We start from the raw sequence: 12,463 nt of genomic DNA, 5'->3' as shown, positions 1-12,463 counted from the left end.
GCATTGTCATAGCTGTCGTCATCGCTATGCTCCTCCTCCTCATAAATATTTGAAAATGAATATGGTAATGCAGGCAAGTGTCTGACCAGAGTGCCAGGCACCCACAACAAGCTCATTCAGTAAAGGTTACTATTAGTTTGAACCATGTGAAATTGTCATTATACTTATCGATAATATCATGATTGATTCTAAGTTTTCAGAAGAGGAAGGACAAATCTCTACAAATACCATATGCTATCACTTATATGTGGAATCTAAAATATGGCACAAATGAACCCATCTACCAAAGAGAAACAGACTCATGGACATAGAGGACAGACTTGTTGTTGCCAAGGAGGAGGGAGTGGGGTTGGCCTGGGGATTTGGGGTTAGTAGATGCAAACTATTACATTTAGAATGGAGGAGCAATGAGATCCTGCTGTAGAGCACAGGGAACTATGGCCAATCTCTTGTGATAGAACATGATGGAAGATAATAGGAGAAAAAGAATGTGTATGTGTATATACATAATATGTATGACTGGGTCACTTTGCTGTACAGCAGAAATTGACAGAACATTGTAAATGAAATATAATAAAAAAAAAAACCCTCTTACTACCAGTTTTAATAGTAATAGCACCACCTATTGAATGATAAAAATGTGATAGGAACTTTTCTGAGTACTTCTACTTACTAACCCATTTAACCCTCAAAACAATGCCTTTTACAAATGTGGAAACTGGGGCATGGAAGGGTGCAGGCACCTGCCCAGGTCACGTGGCTGGGAGGTGGAGGAGCGTCGATTCCAACCCTGGAACTCTGGCTGCAGAGTCTATGCTCTTAGCTGTGTCACATGAGATGAAGGTGATGGGCCCATGTTACAGATGAGGAGGCTGAGGCTTAGAGAGGTGAAGCCATTTGCCCAGGATCTCCCAGCCTGGAAGAGGAGGAGCTGGGGTCACACCCTGGCAGGCTAGTCCCAGTAGGTGCTTCCCTAACCCTGGCATTTGCAGAAGGTCTGGCCCTGAGGATCTTGGCTGATGATTGTTATTTAAATTTAAGATGTTTTGAGGGATAGGACAGAGGGTCAACCAAGTCCTTCCCGTTTGTAGGCACAGCTCAGCTGTCTGATTTGCATCCGTACATCAATTAATAGTGTCGACAAGAGGACTGTGTGTTTTAGTGGCCATGGAGGTATGGAAAGAATAGAAGCTCATTTCATTTCCTAAGTCTTTGATTCAGGGTGGCCTTGGCCCAAGGCTGAATTTTCTGATGTTCCTGCTCACAGCTCAAAGTCAGAGCCCAAATACTGCTTTGGAAAAGAGAAGGGGTTGTATCCTAGAATTTTATCCTCACCTCTGTTGTCACCTGTCATTGATCTTTCTCCAAGGTTTCCCTTAGAGAGTCTTGGAGGTGCTTCTGAAAGAAAAATTAACATGTGTGCCAGGAACTGAGGCACCCTCTGCCCTGCAAAGGACATAAAACCCAGCTCAGCAGAAAAGGGAGGTTATTTCTCTTGTCACTGAACAAGAGCTGAGTGGGTGAGGGAGATTGGATTCGTGTGGCCAGGTCCTTCCCCTGCCGTGTGGCGTCTCAGTGCTTCCCCGGACAGTGAGCAGGGACTTCCTCATCTCAGGGACTTTAGTCTTAGCTATGTGACTTGGCCCATGGGACATGAGTGGATGTGACATGAGAAGACCCTTTAAATATGCTTGCGTGGGAGGCTTGGGCTTTGCCCATAAGGTATGGGCACGGGAAGAGCAGACTCTGGGCAACCTCTGAGTTCAGGATGAAGACACATGGGGCAGAACCCGGCCTGGCGTCTGAAGCAAGGATGGTCGGTTAACCTGCAGATGCACGAGTGAGAAAAATATAGATTAGCTTTTTATAACCCAGCGGGATTCCAGGACTGTTTGTTACAGGGTTCTGCTGGGTTTTTGTCCTTCTCAGAACCAATCACTGAGGCTGAGCGAATGAAGTAGTTTCTGAACCAAGCCCATAACAACTCATTCCTGCAGCTGAGGGTAGAATCAGTGCTTTCCAGTGTGGGCTGGGGCTAGAGCCCTGGGAAAATAAAAGGGGACATCATCTTATTAAAAGTCACGTGAATGAATTCTGGGGAGCAAAAATGACGTTTGCTTACTAGGCTGAGGTCACGTGCATAGTTTTAATGCTTCATACTCATAATTTTGTAACCTTCTCGCATGTCTTCACAGCTTACTTATTCCAGGAACAAAAGCAATCTATACGCCTTTGAGTTCTGAGGCTGTAGTTAATGATCAGTCGTCCAGTCTCTTGTGCAGAACATATTTCGTCTTACTGTCTCCTTCCTATTTCTTAAAAGATCCAGATTAATGGAGTTCCCGTCGTGGCGCAGTGGTTAACGAATCCGACTAGGAACCATGAGGTTGCGGGTTCGGTCCCTGCCCTTGCTCAGTGGGTTAACGATCCGGCGTTGCCGTGAGCTGTGGTGTAGGTTGCAGACGCGGCTCGGATCCCGCGTTGCTGTGGCTCTGGCGTAGGCCGGTGGCTACAGCTCCGATTCAACCCCTAGCCTGGGAACCTCCATATGCCGCGGGGAGCGGCCCAAGAAATAGCAACAATAACAACAACAACAAAAGACAAAAAAAAAAAAAAAAAAAAAAAAGATCCAGATCCAACAACAACAACAAAAAAAAAAAAAAAAAACCAAACACATCACAATGTGTACGACAGCAATTATTTAGCTCAAATCATTCCCAAACGGCCCCAAGCACCTTAGTCCCACAGGTTCTTTCCATTTGAAATATAGACCTCGAAAGGTGTACACTTGGCCATTTTCAGCTTGCAATCTCCCTTGACAGAACCATTCAAGTGTCTGCTCCCAGTGACAGAGCGTTTCAACACTCCTTTCCTTTTCAACTCCTTATGTTGAAGACTGGGGGTGGCGTTTCCTGCTGCCGGAAGCCAGCTGTTGTCTCGTCTGTAACCATTCTATGTTTTTTTGGGGGGGGAGGAACTTGAGAACCAGTCTTAATTTGGGTATGAGTTTAGGGGACGTCCTATGCTTTTCATGTCTCCATATACAGCAGATGGGGATTCTGGGTGGAGTGACTCGTCAGGATAGGCAAGGTGATGCTGCAAGAAGAAACGACACCAGCGTCATCTTGGCTTCACCCAGCAAAACTCATTCTCTGTGTCTAACAGGGTCTTTGAGAGGCTCTGTTTATTATCATCTCTCAGGGATTTAGGCTGACAGAGGCTCCACCACCTTATGACGTCATCATATCAGTATGTGCTCCCACGACCCCCAGGGCATGGCCAGAGACCATAGAATCACATGCCAGCTCTTTAAGGATGCTACCTGCAGATGGCACGTCACTTCCTCTTGGGTTTCATTGGCCATGCAAGATCATCTGCCCATATATAACTTCAAGGGTTAAGAAAGTATGACCCTCCTGTGGGGATGGAAGAAGAGGGGACCCGGACGGTGGATGAGGGCTGGTGCCTATCCAAGCAGAGTATTAGTTGCGGAAAGGAAAGAACTGACTTAAAACCAACTTCCCTAAGGTGATGGTTTTCTCTTTGACACTTTGGATTTCAGCAGACTATTGGGTTTCTGAGTGGATGGATTAAAGAGAAGTACCATTTGAGGTTGGCTTTTTTTTGCGCTCAATCTCTTATAATCTTATTTTTGTCTGCATGAAGGCATTAGCATGCATTTCTGGGCTCTCAGCCAGGATGAGTCATTTTTCTTTGCCTGTTTCCTCGTCTCCATGGTGCCCTGGTCTTTGCCAGAACCGAACATCGGTCCCAGTCAGGAACCGCTCCAGGGATCCCGACCCCCCAGCCTGGTGCCTGGTTACCCCTCCTGCTCATTTGGTGGAGCCCACCTCCAACAAGCGCCCCTGGCAGGGCGAGGCGCCAGGGACAATGCCACTTGGAATCTGAGAAGTAACTTGGTGCCGTGCCCAGATCAACTTTTCATCACCTTAGAAAAGAGATGGGTTTGGGACATTTCAATCTCCGCTGGATCCCTTGGGCATGCCTTTGTTATTACTGGGTGGGATTATTGCAGCTCTGCTGGATGGACACACCCCCACCTTGGGCTCTGTGAAGATTAGAGGGGGGGAAAAGCAAAATGAAAATGTCAGATGTCTTATCCCGGGGATTAAGAGGCACTCAACTCGAGCCAAGGTCTTTTTGCTGTTTTTTTTTTTTTTCCACCTTAAAGATGGGTCGGGGGAAGAAAGCCCAATCCAATTTTCCCATCCCCTTCAACATTCCATAAAGGCATGCGTTGGGGAAAAAAAGACACAATTCCACTAACAAGGGAGGAACAGCGAAATGTCACATTTTTCTGTGAGTTTGAGGCCAGCACAGCAAAAGAATTTCTGTTCACAACCACCGTGTGAACAAGGGCTATTTCCAGGAGAGAGAGCTCTCCTAAAGCTGGGAAATAGAAGAAAATGCGATCTGTTAATTATTCACAATTTAGTCTAACAACTATCCGAAACTGAGTCAGACATGGCGTGTTGGGCAGCTTCTAGAGTGGTTCCTGATGAAGCCCGGTCCCAGCATTATATTCTTGTGTGATTTCCTCCTGGAGTGTGGGCTGGACCAGATTCCTTGTTTCCAGCAAGAAGAAGACAGCAAAAGAGATGGATGTCCCTCCCGAAACTGGGGTTGAACAGAAGACTGACTTCAGCCTTTCTCACACTCTTTTGCCCTTTCCGCCCTCACTCCGAGGAAGCCAGGCGCCATGTGGTGAGCTTCCTCTGGGGAGGCCCTTGGGATGAAGAGGCAAGGGCGGCTTCAGCCAACAGCCAGCAAAGAGCAGAGGCCCTCAGATCAACAGCCTGCGAGGAACGAAATCCTACCAACAACCACTCGAGTCAGCTTGGAGGCAGGTCCCCCAGCTCCAGGTGAACCTCTCGGTGAGCCCGTAGCCTCAGCTGACCCCTTCCTTGATTGTAGCCCAGAGTCGGAGGACCCGCCTAAGCCACACACAGACTCCTGACCCGCAAAACTGTAGCGGATCAATGTGTGTTACTTTAAGCCGCTGAAATTTGGGGCGACTTGTTCCATAGCCGTAGATAGCTAACACACAGGGGCCAAATTGAGTGGGCATAGGACCCTGACTAGAGTAAGATATGATGAGCTTTTTCCTGCTGAAAATGACATTTTTAAAATTAAATGATCCCAATTTAGACTGAAGCACTTGTTCTCAAAGTTTTTAGGTGTGAAGACTTTCTTCATATGAAACCCTGTAGAAAAAATTCCATTTGTTAAACAGACCACATGCCAAAACCAGAGCTGCTCTGGCTGAAGTGGGGGTGGGGGTCCCATTTAATACCCCTGCCCCACCTTATGCTCTCCGAGCACCACCTCCCTCCTTTTCTCTTTCTTTCTCAGGCCAGAATCTATGCCCCGAATCCCCACCTTCTTTTGGATGACAGCGCCCTGGTTTTGTTTGGAGGAATTACTCGCTGCATCAACTGGGTGCTGCCCTGGTGGGTCTGCGGATCAAGATGGCCTTCCCATCGCCCACCCCGTGTACCTGGGAAAACCAAGCACCGTCTCCCATGGGAACTGGATCTGAGGAGAAGAGACACACGTTCCTGGTCTGCAGTTTGGAGCACACTGTGGTGCCCTGAAAGGCCTGCCCATCAGTTCATCTCCCCTAGAACTCCAGAGCGGACTCAGTTTTTAATCCTTGAAAATGTTCAGATTTTCCTTCCAGTTTGTGAACCTTTTCTCACTTTGTTTCACTGAGGTTGGCCTGAACTGGCTTCTGTCACTTGTAACCAGAGATCCCTGACTCTACAGTCACTTATGGAACGTGTACCAAGGAGGCAGGTGGAAGAAAGATGAAATTTCCTCACACAGGAGGGGCGGTGCTGTGGACCTGCCTCCCCGCCTCCCCCTTTGCTTTCTCCTCGCTGTGGGAAGAGCTCCTCTATTCATCATCATTTGGGAGAGTCAATGCTCATCCTCAGTCTTGGCTGGTACTCCACAGCAGCACCTTTCCTTTCCTTTCCACAGGCCAAAATCTCCTTCTCTGGGTCTCAGCACTAAGGGGATTTCTCTTTCCAAGGTCACGGGTACCTACTTGGAGAAGTCAACCCAGGTAAATAGGATCACAAGGAGAGTGAAACTTTGTGCATCCATTTCAGTTTATAAATCTCTTTGATATGATTTTTTTTGGTAATATACATTTTGGGGGCTACCCAGAATCCACTCCACCAATGGATTGGGTTTTGGTAATCAAACCCCAATTTCCCTGGGCAACCCTCCCCCAACTCTCACCCGAATGGCTTGGCCAGCCCTCAGTGTCAGGTGGACTAAGACACCTGGGCTTTCTTTTCCTGACAGCTCTGATTGGTTCAGGGATGGGCATGTGATAAACTTCAGGACCAATGAGAGGAAGTAAGACTACTGTTGCGGAGTCCCCATCATGGCTCAGCAGTTAAGGAACCCGACTAATATCCTTGAGGATGTGGGTTTGATCCCTGACCTCACTTAGTGGGCTAGGGATCCGGCATTGCCATGAGCTGTGGTGTAAGTCACAGATGAGGCTTGGATCCCGTGTTGCTGGGGCCGTGGCCTAGACTGGCAGCTGCAGCTCCAATTCAACCCCTAACCTGGGAACTTCCATATGCTGCATGTGGAGCTCTGAAAACACACACACACACACACACAAAAGACTACTGTTGTGGCTTCTGGAAGTGAGACAGGGATTCTTTTCCACTGGACTTAGGCTATCCTGCATCTGTGACAGAAGAATCTCTAAGAAAGGACCTGGGAAGGAAAGGAAGAAGGGAGAGACCATTGGTCAGCATCTGGTGACATCCTTTGAGCCTCTGGAGCCACCTAAAACTGACGAACTTCTTGCACTTTTTAGTCGTCTGATATTATAACTTATTTAAAGCTGTGAACTCCAGTTGTTTGTTGCATGCAACCACGAGTCCTGACTGATACAATCCTCCTGTGATATGTTTACATTTAAAAAGGGGTGTCCAATGTCTCAGCCCAGAAGGAGTAGGGACAACAGAGTTGCAGATACATGACAGTGGGTTGTGGAAGGTCTCCAGTGTCAAATCAGTTAGCTGGTCACTGCTCAGTCTCTAGATTCAGCTGGTTACAAAGAGTCCTCAAATTGTCAACTCTTTTCCTTCTTTTCTCCAGAAGGTGTCCTGTCCCTTTAAGACCAGAGGAATCAAGTAGCTTTGTGTGGTTTCAATTAGGTCTACAGTTAAGAAATTGAGAGGAAGAATCAAAGCCAGAACCACTGGAACGTGATGATACATACCCTTAAGAATTTTCCGGGAGAAGCTGACCTCATTCAGGACTTTGATGCTGGATCAGGTGCTCTGGTAGCACTCAGAGTTAAAGAATGCTGGATCCCTGATCTGCTAAGGCCTCAGACAAGGGAGACAGTTCCATGCATGGAAAGAAAAGTATTTTTCTGGTCACAAAGAGATTTTTCCTTGTTCTGCAATGGATGATTATCTAAATTGGAGTTTGGCTATTTTTGTTGTTGTTCCCACCAGCCTTCAGGGGTCACTGATCGCAAGGTGAACGGACACATGCAGGATGGCATCTGGGTCTGTCACTGTTTAGTTGGGTTACAGGTCATGCCCTTTGGTCTCACTCACCAGTTCTCCTGGGTTTCCAGGGCTAATGAATCTCGTTCTCTGATCTCCATTAGCTGCACATGGCATTTCTCTTGGAAAGACCTTCCTGTTTACATTCTTATTTAAATCAAATCTTGATGGACACCGGCCTGGCTTATTGACCACTGCCTCTGACCCTGGGTCGAAGTAGAAAATGGAACTGCTGAGAAATGTTACAGAGATCATGGCCTCTAGGTTTAGCGCCCTAAGCACAGACTCCACAGTCAAAGGGCTTTGACCAACAGCAGAACAAATCATGGTGGTAAACTCCGGGGTCCTTTCTGAGGTCATATACCAGGGAGAGAATACACACTTGAGTCTGCAGCATTTGTTCCAAAAGGCAGATTTAAAATTTGGATCATGCAAAGGACCGAACTTCTATAGATAAAAAAAGAACACAGCAGCTATGTGAGATGTGTACAATAGAACTTCTCAATTTACAAATTTAACAAGTTGTAAATGAAGCTTTATCTAGTAAATGATTCTGTATTAGTCAGAATGGGCTAGCTTATGCTGCAGTAACAAAAGGTCCACAAATCTTTAGTATTTAAAATAAGAAATAGGAGTTCCCATCGTGGCGCAGCAGAAACGAATCCAACTAGGAACCATGAAGTTGTGGGTTTGATTCCTGGCCTCGCTCAGTGGGTTCAGGATCCCACATTGCTGTGAGCTGTGGTGTAGGTCGCAGATGAGGCTTGGGTACCATGTTGCTGTGGCTGTGGTATAGGCTGGCAGCTGTAGCTCCGATTGGACCCTAGCCTGGTAACCTCCATATGCTGCGGGTTTGGCCCTAAAAAAGACAAAAAAAAAAAAAGAGTTAATTCTCATAAATGCTGCATTTCCATCTCTGTTATAGCAAAGATTTATCCATAGTGTTTTCATCCAGGGACCCAGGCTTCACCTCGACAGGTGTTTCTATAAAACCACCACGGCTGGTGGATGATAGCAGGGCTAAAGGGAATGGCTCAAGATGAACACACACCTCTTATACTCACACGTCATAGGCAAAGCCAGTCACGTGGCAGCACCAACTTCAAACACGTCGGGGAAATGCAGTGCTATCAAGAAGGAAGAAGGCCCTTACATTTTAGCAAATAGCCCTGTTGACCACCACACCCCATCCCAGGCAGCCTTGCTGGGACATGAATTTGATGCTTCTACAGCAACTCTGGTAGGTGAGACAGGGTCCCAGAGACAGTGGGGAAGGCTGGCTCAGCATTTGGAGCCCCAAAGGGCTAAACTTTTGTCCCAGCCATGTTGCGTTCAAATAAATAATAATTGGTTAAAATCCAGATCCTTGGTAAACAGTGATCTCTGAAGAGAAATCCAACTTTCAGTCTGTTGTGACTTTGGTAAATGAACATTTGTTAAGCAGAACTCTGTGTTAACAGATCCAACAAAGAGAAAAAGAGAAAGTGAAATACAGAAATTACTCACAGACCCTGGAGGGGGTTCCTGGGGAGGTCAAGGTGCGTGCAGGCAGAGAGAGCTCGGCGGGACCTGGGGCACGTGCCTTTATGAAGGTCTGCAGGTGGAGCACTGTGGGTCCTGGACTAAGGCCGGACTGGTCAATTAAACAGAAAGAGCAGGGTAAGCTCTGAGGCTGTGAGGAGGTGTTTAATCTAAGCGGCACACGGGAAGGCGCTGGACCTCGGGGAAGAGTGTAATCTTGGGGAAGTCATGTCAGGAGCTTATATGTACTTGTGACTCTGCAGGCTGTTATACAGAGCACCTCTGGGAGGGCCAGTGTCCATTCAAGGCCCCTGCTGGCTGCTTGGCCTCACAAAATGGGTGCTTTTTTTTTTTTTTTTTGGCATGTCATAGTTTTAAAACTTTATAGAGAAGAAAGTACTTCTGTAGCTAATTTTCAAAAGTCATTTGATTTGTACATGTTTCATGCCCTAGCGATGCTGTGTGACAGGGTCTCACAGACCCGTGACAAGACAGTAGGATGAAATGGTTGAAAGCATGAACTTGGGAGCAGTAGTATAAAGGTCTGACTCTTAATGGAGGATCAGCAGGTGCACAGAATTCTCAAAATGTCATCGTGGGATGAGTGTGTTGAGTCTCCATGTTATGGAATAGTTGATTTTTTAATTTTTTATGTTTTTACTTACGGTCTATAACTGTATTTATAGTTTCCCATATTTAGATTAATTTTTTGTTAGGAGTTTTTATTTTAATTTTTCCATGATGAGACCTAGATCCTGGCTATTGTTTGGAAGGTGGACTCTTTTATAGATGTGCTGGGAAGCATGTAAAGTATTACTGGACTGAGCAGGTCTAATTAACAGAATAGTCTGATATTACATGAAATAAATAATCCCAGAAGGATGAACTTGAGTCTGAGGGCTGGAAGGGGCTTCTGTGATGTTTGTGTGTAATGATACAGTCTTTCAGGAGACTTTCAGTATTATGGAATAGTTCAGCTAAACTCTCAGTCTTTGAAGGGATGAAATCTGAAAGATTAATGGGCTCAGCCAGGAAACAGCTCTTTTGGAAAAAAAAATGAAACAGTGAGATGCAAATGCAACCAAGATTAATGAAATGGATGAGACCACATTACAGGCCAAATGGAAACCACAAAACAATCCATGGAACTGTTTCTGGTGGGAAGGAGGCCTGTTTTTGAAATAGCTGCACGTTAAGGGGACCTAATCTAGGCCACAGAACTGTCTGTGAATATGGGCGTTTCCAGTGGTCTCTGGAAGTCAGGACCCCCTGTAGGTTCAAAGATGAGTCTGTTTCATCGGATGGCCTGGGCACTTGGGGGCAGCTCAGGTAAAACAGATCTCTGCTCCCGGGGTCTTCACATACGTATATGGAACATTGAAATTGACTGTGAAAGAGGTCTAAGGGTCTAAAAGTGTATTTTGGGTAATTGTTGGGATCATCAGTGGTACTCAGCTCCTGAAAACTGTATAAGGAGCAACATGTGATGGTTTTGAAACATTAAAAGAGCATTTATAGTGGAAATGCAGCTCTTCAAAAGATGGATAGAGAGCATGGTGGCGGGTTGATGAGAGGAGGGACTCTGGCCCAGATGCCGACGTGTCTTTTTAAGGCCGCACCTGTGCCATGTGGGGGTTCCCAGGCTAGGGGTTGAATCGGAGCTGCAGCCACTGGCCTACGCCACAGCCACAGCAATGCAGGATCCTTAACCCACTGAGCCAGGCCAGGGATTGAATCTGCATCCTCATGGATACCAGTCAGATTTGTTTCTGCTGAGCCACGACAGGAATTCCCAATTTGTTTGATACCCAGGAGGTGGGTACACCTTGAGGCAAAGCATGATGGGAAGGCTTTGGATGGCTGGAAGCCATGTCTTTCTTTTGCAAAATTCAAGGAGGAGAACAATATGGGGGGGGGGGGGAGAAGGGAACCTACATGCTGACGACACAGCAAGTCTTCTCAGGCAGATCAGTTCAGGCGCCAAGAATAGTTAGAAGCTTTTGAACCATCCATGCCCACATATACCCCTTGGAAAGCATGGGGGGGCTGCAGGTTTGCTTTCTTCTGTCTGTTCCATTCACAAAATTATTGTTCTGGCTTCTCTCTCTCTGCTCAAACTGTGTCAAAATTATGTGGGTTTGGAGTTCCCACCATGGCTCAGTGGTTAACGAATCTGACTGGCATCCATGAGGATGCAGGTTCGGTCCCTGGCCTCTCTCAGTGGGTTAAGGATCCAGCGTTGCCATGAGCCATGGTGTAGGTCACAGACTTGGCTTGGATCTGGTGTTGGCTAGTGGCTACAGCTCCAATTCAACCCCTAGCCTGAGAACCTCCATATCTCATGGGTGAAGCCCTAAAACACACACACACACACACAAATGATGTGATTTTGACCCTTGCGGAATCATAGTCTTACTTGTGTCCAAATGGTAGTGCTGTGAGGTGCCCAGGGCGGGAATTGATCCCCACTCCCTGCCCCCAACTCCGGGCTGCAGAGAAAGTCTAGTTTGCTGAGCTCCAGACACTCTGATGTTCCCCCTTTCCTGCCTCCCTTCTCTCTCTCTCTCTCCCCCACTTCCCTCTTCCGTCCCCTTCATCTTTTTATTTACCTGCCATCTTGATCTATCTTCTCTCTCCCAGTCTTCCTTCTCCCTGAGCATTTCCCCAGAATTAAGTCCTGCAGGCTATTTGCATAAAACCATCACAAAAGGGGGTGAGAGTGACGATTCTTTATGGGCCTGGGTCAATAGCTTTGACAAATGAGGCTGATAGCAGGGAAAACAAATTGTTAGTGTTCTATTGAAAATTCACCGTGGGTATTAAATATTTGCATGAAGGAACTAACACTCTAGGGGTTAGGCAGATGAATTCCATTCCAAAACCACTAAAATGAAAAGCCAACTGCAAATTAGGTTTGAAATGGACCTGCCTGTCCTCAGGAGATGTTGCAGTGACTGATGGATTAAGTCCCCAAGTAGAACACAAACCTACTTTGCTTTCATAGAAGCAAAGACGACTAATAAAGGCTGTGTCTCTACACAGCTCTGACTCAACTGGGGCTCCGTCAACCTCTGTTTCATAGCCTGATGCTTCTCAGCTGAGCTTCTTAATTAAGTCACAATAAGAGCTGGCCCTTAAGAAATCCCCAAACACCTGAGTTCTCGGCTTAATATCCTTTATTAGCGGTGGTGCCAACAAAGGCTTGGAAAGAGGACGCTTGCCAGCCCCTGCAATCTCCACTAGGGCCCCTCTAAGAAAATGTGTATTTAAAGGAACAGGAAAGTAATTATTTAAAAACTTTCATTTTTATTTTATTCATCTGAGACATGCACTCCAAACAGAACCAGAATGCTCTGCTGAGGCATCTTCAAGACAAG

Source organism: Sus scrofa, chromosome 17 (genome assembly GCF_054392235.1).
Source record: "Sus scrofa isolate SSC_HxYL_T2T_F1_AM1 chromosome 17, Sscrofa_HxYL_maternal_Yorkshire_Landrace_v2.0, whole genome shotgun sequence".
In the NCBI taxonomy this organism is placed as follows: Eukaryota; Metazoa; Chordata; class Mammalia; order Artiodactyla; family Suidae; genus Sus; species Sus scrofa.
The sequence above is the reverse complement of the archived record's forward strand: the minus strand, read 5'-3'. Positions refer to the sequence as shown.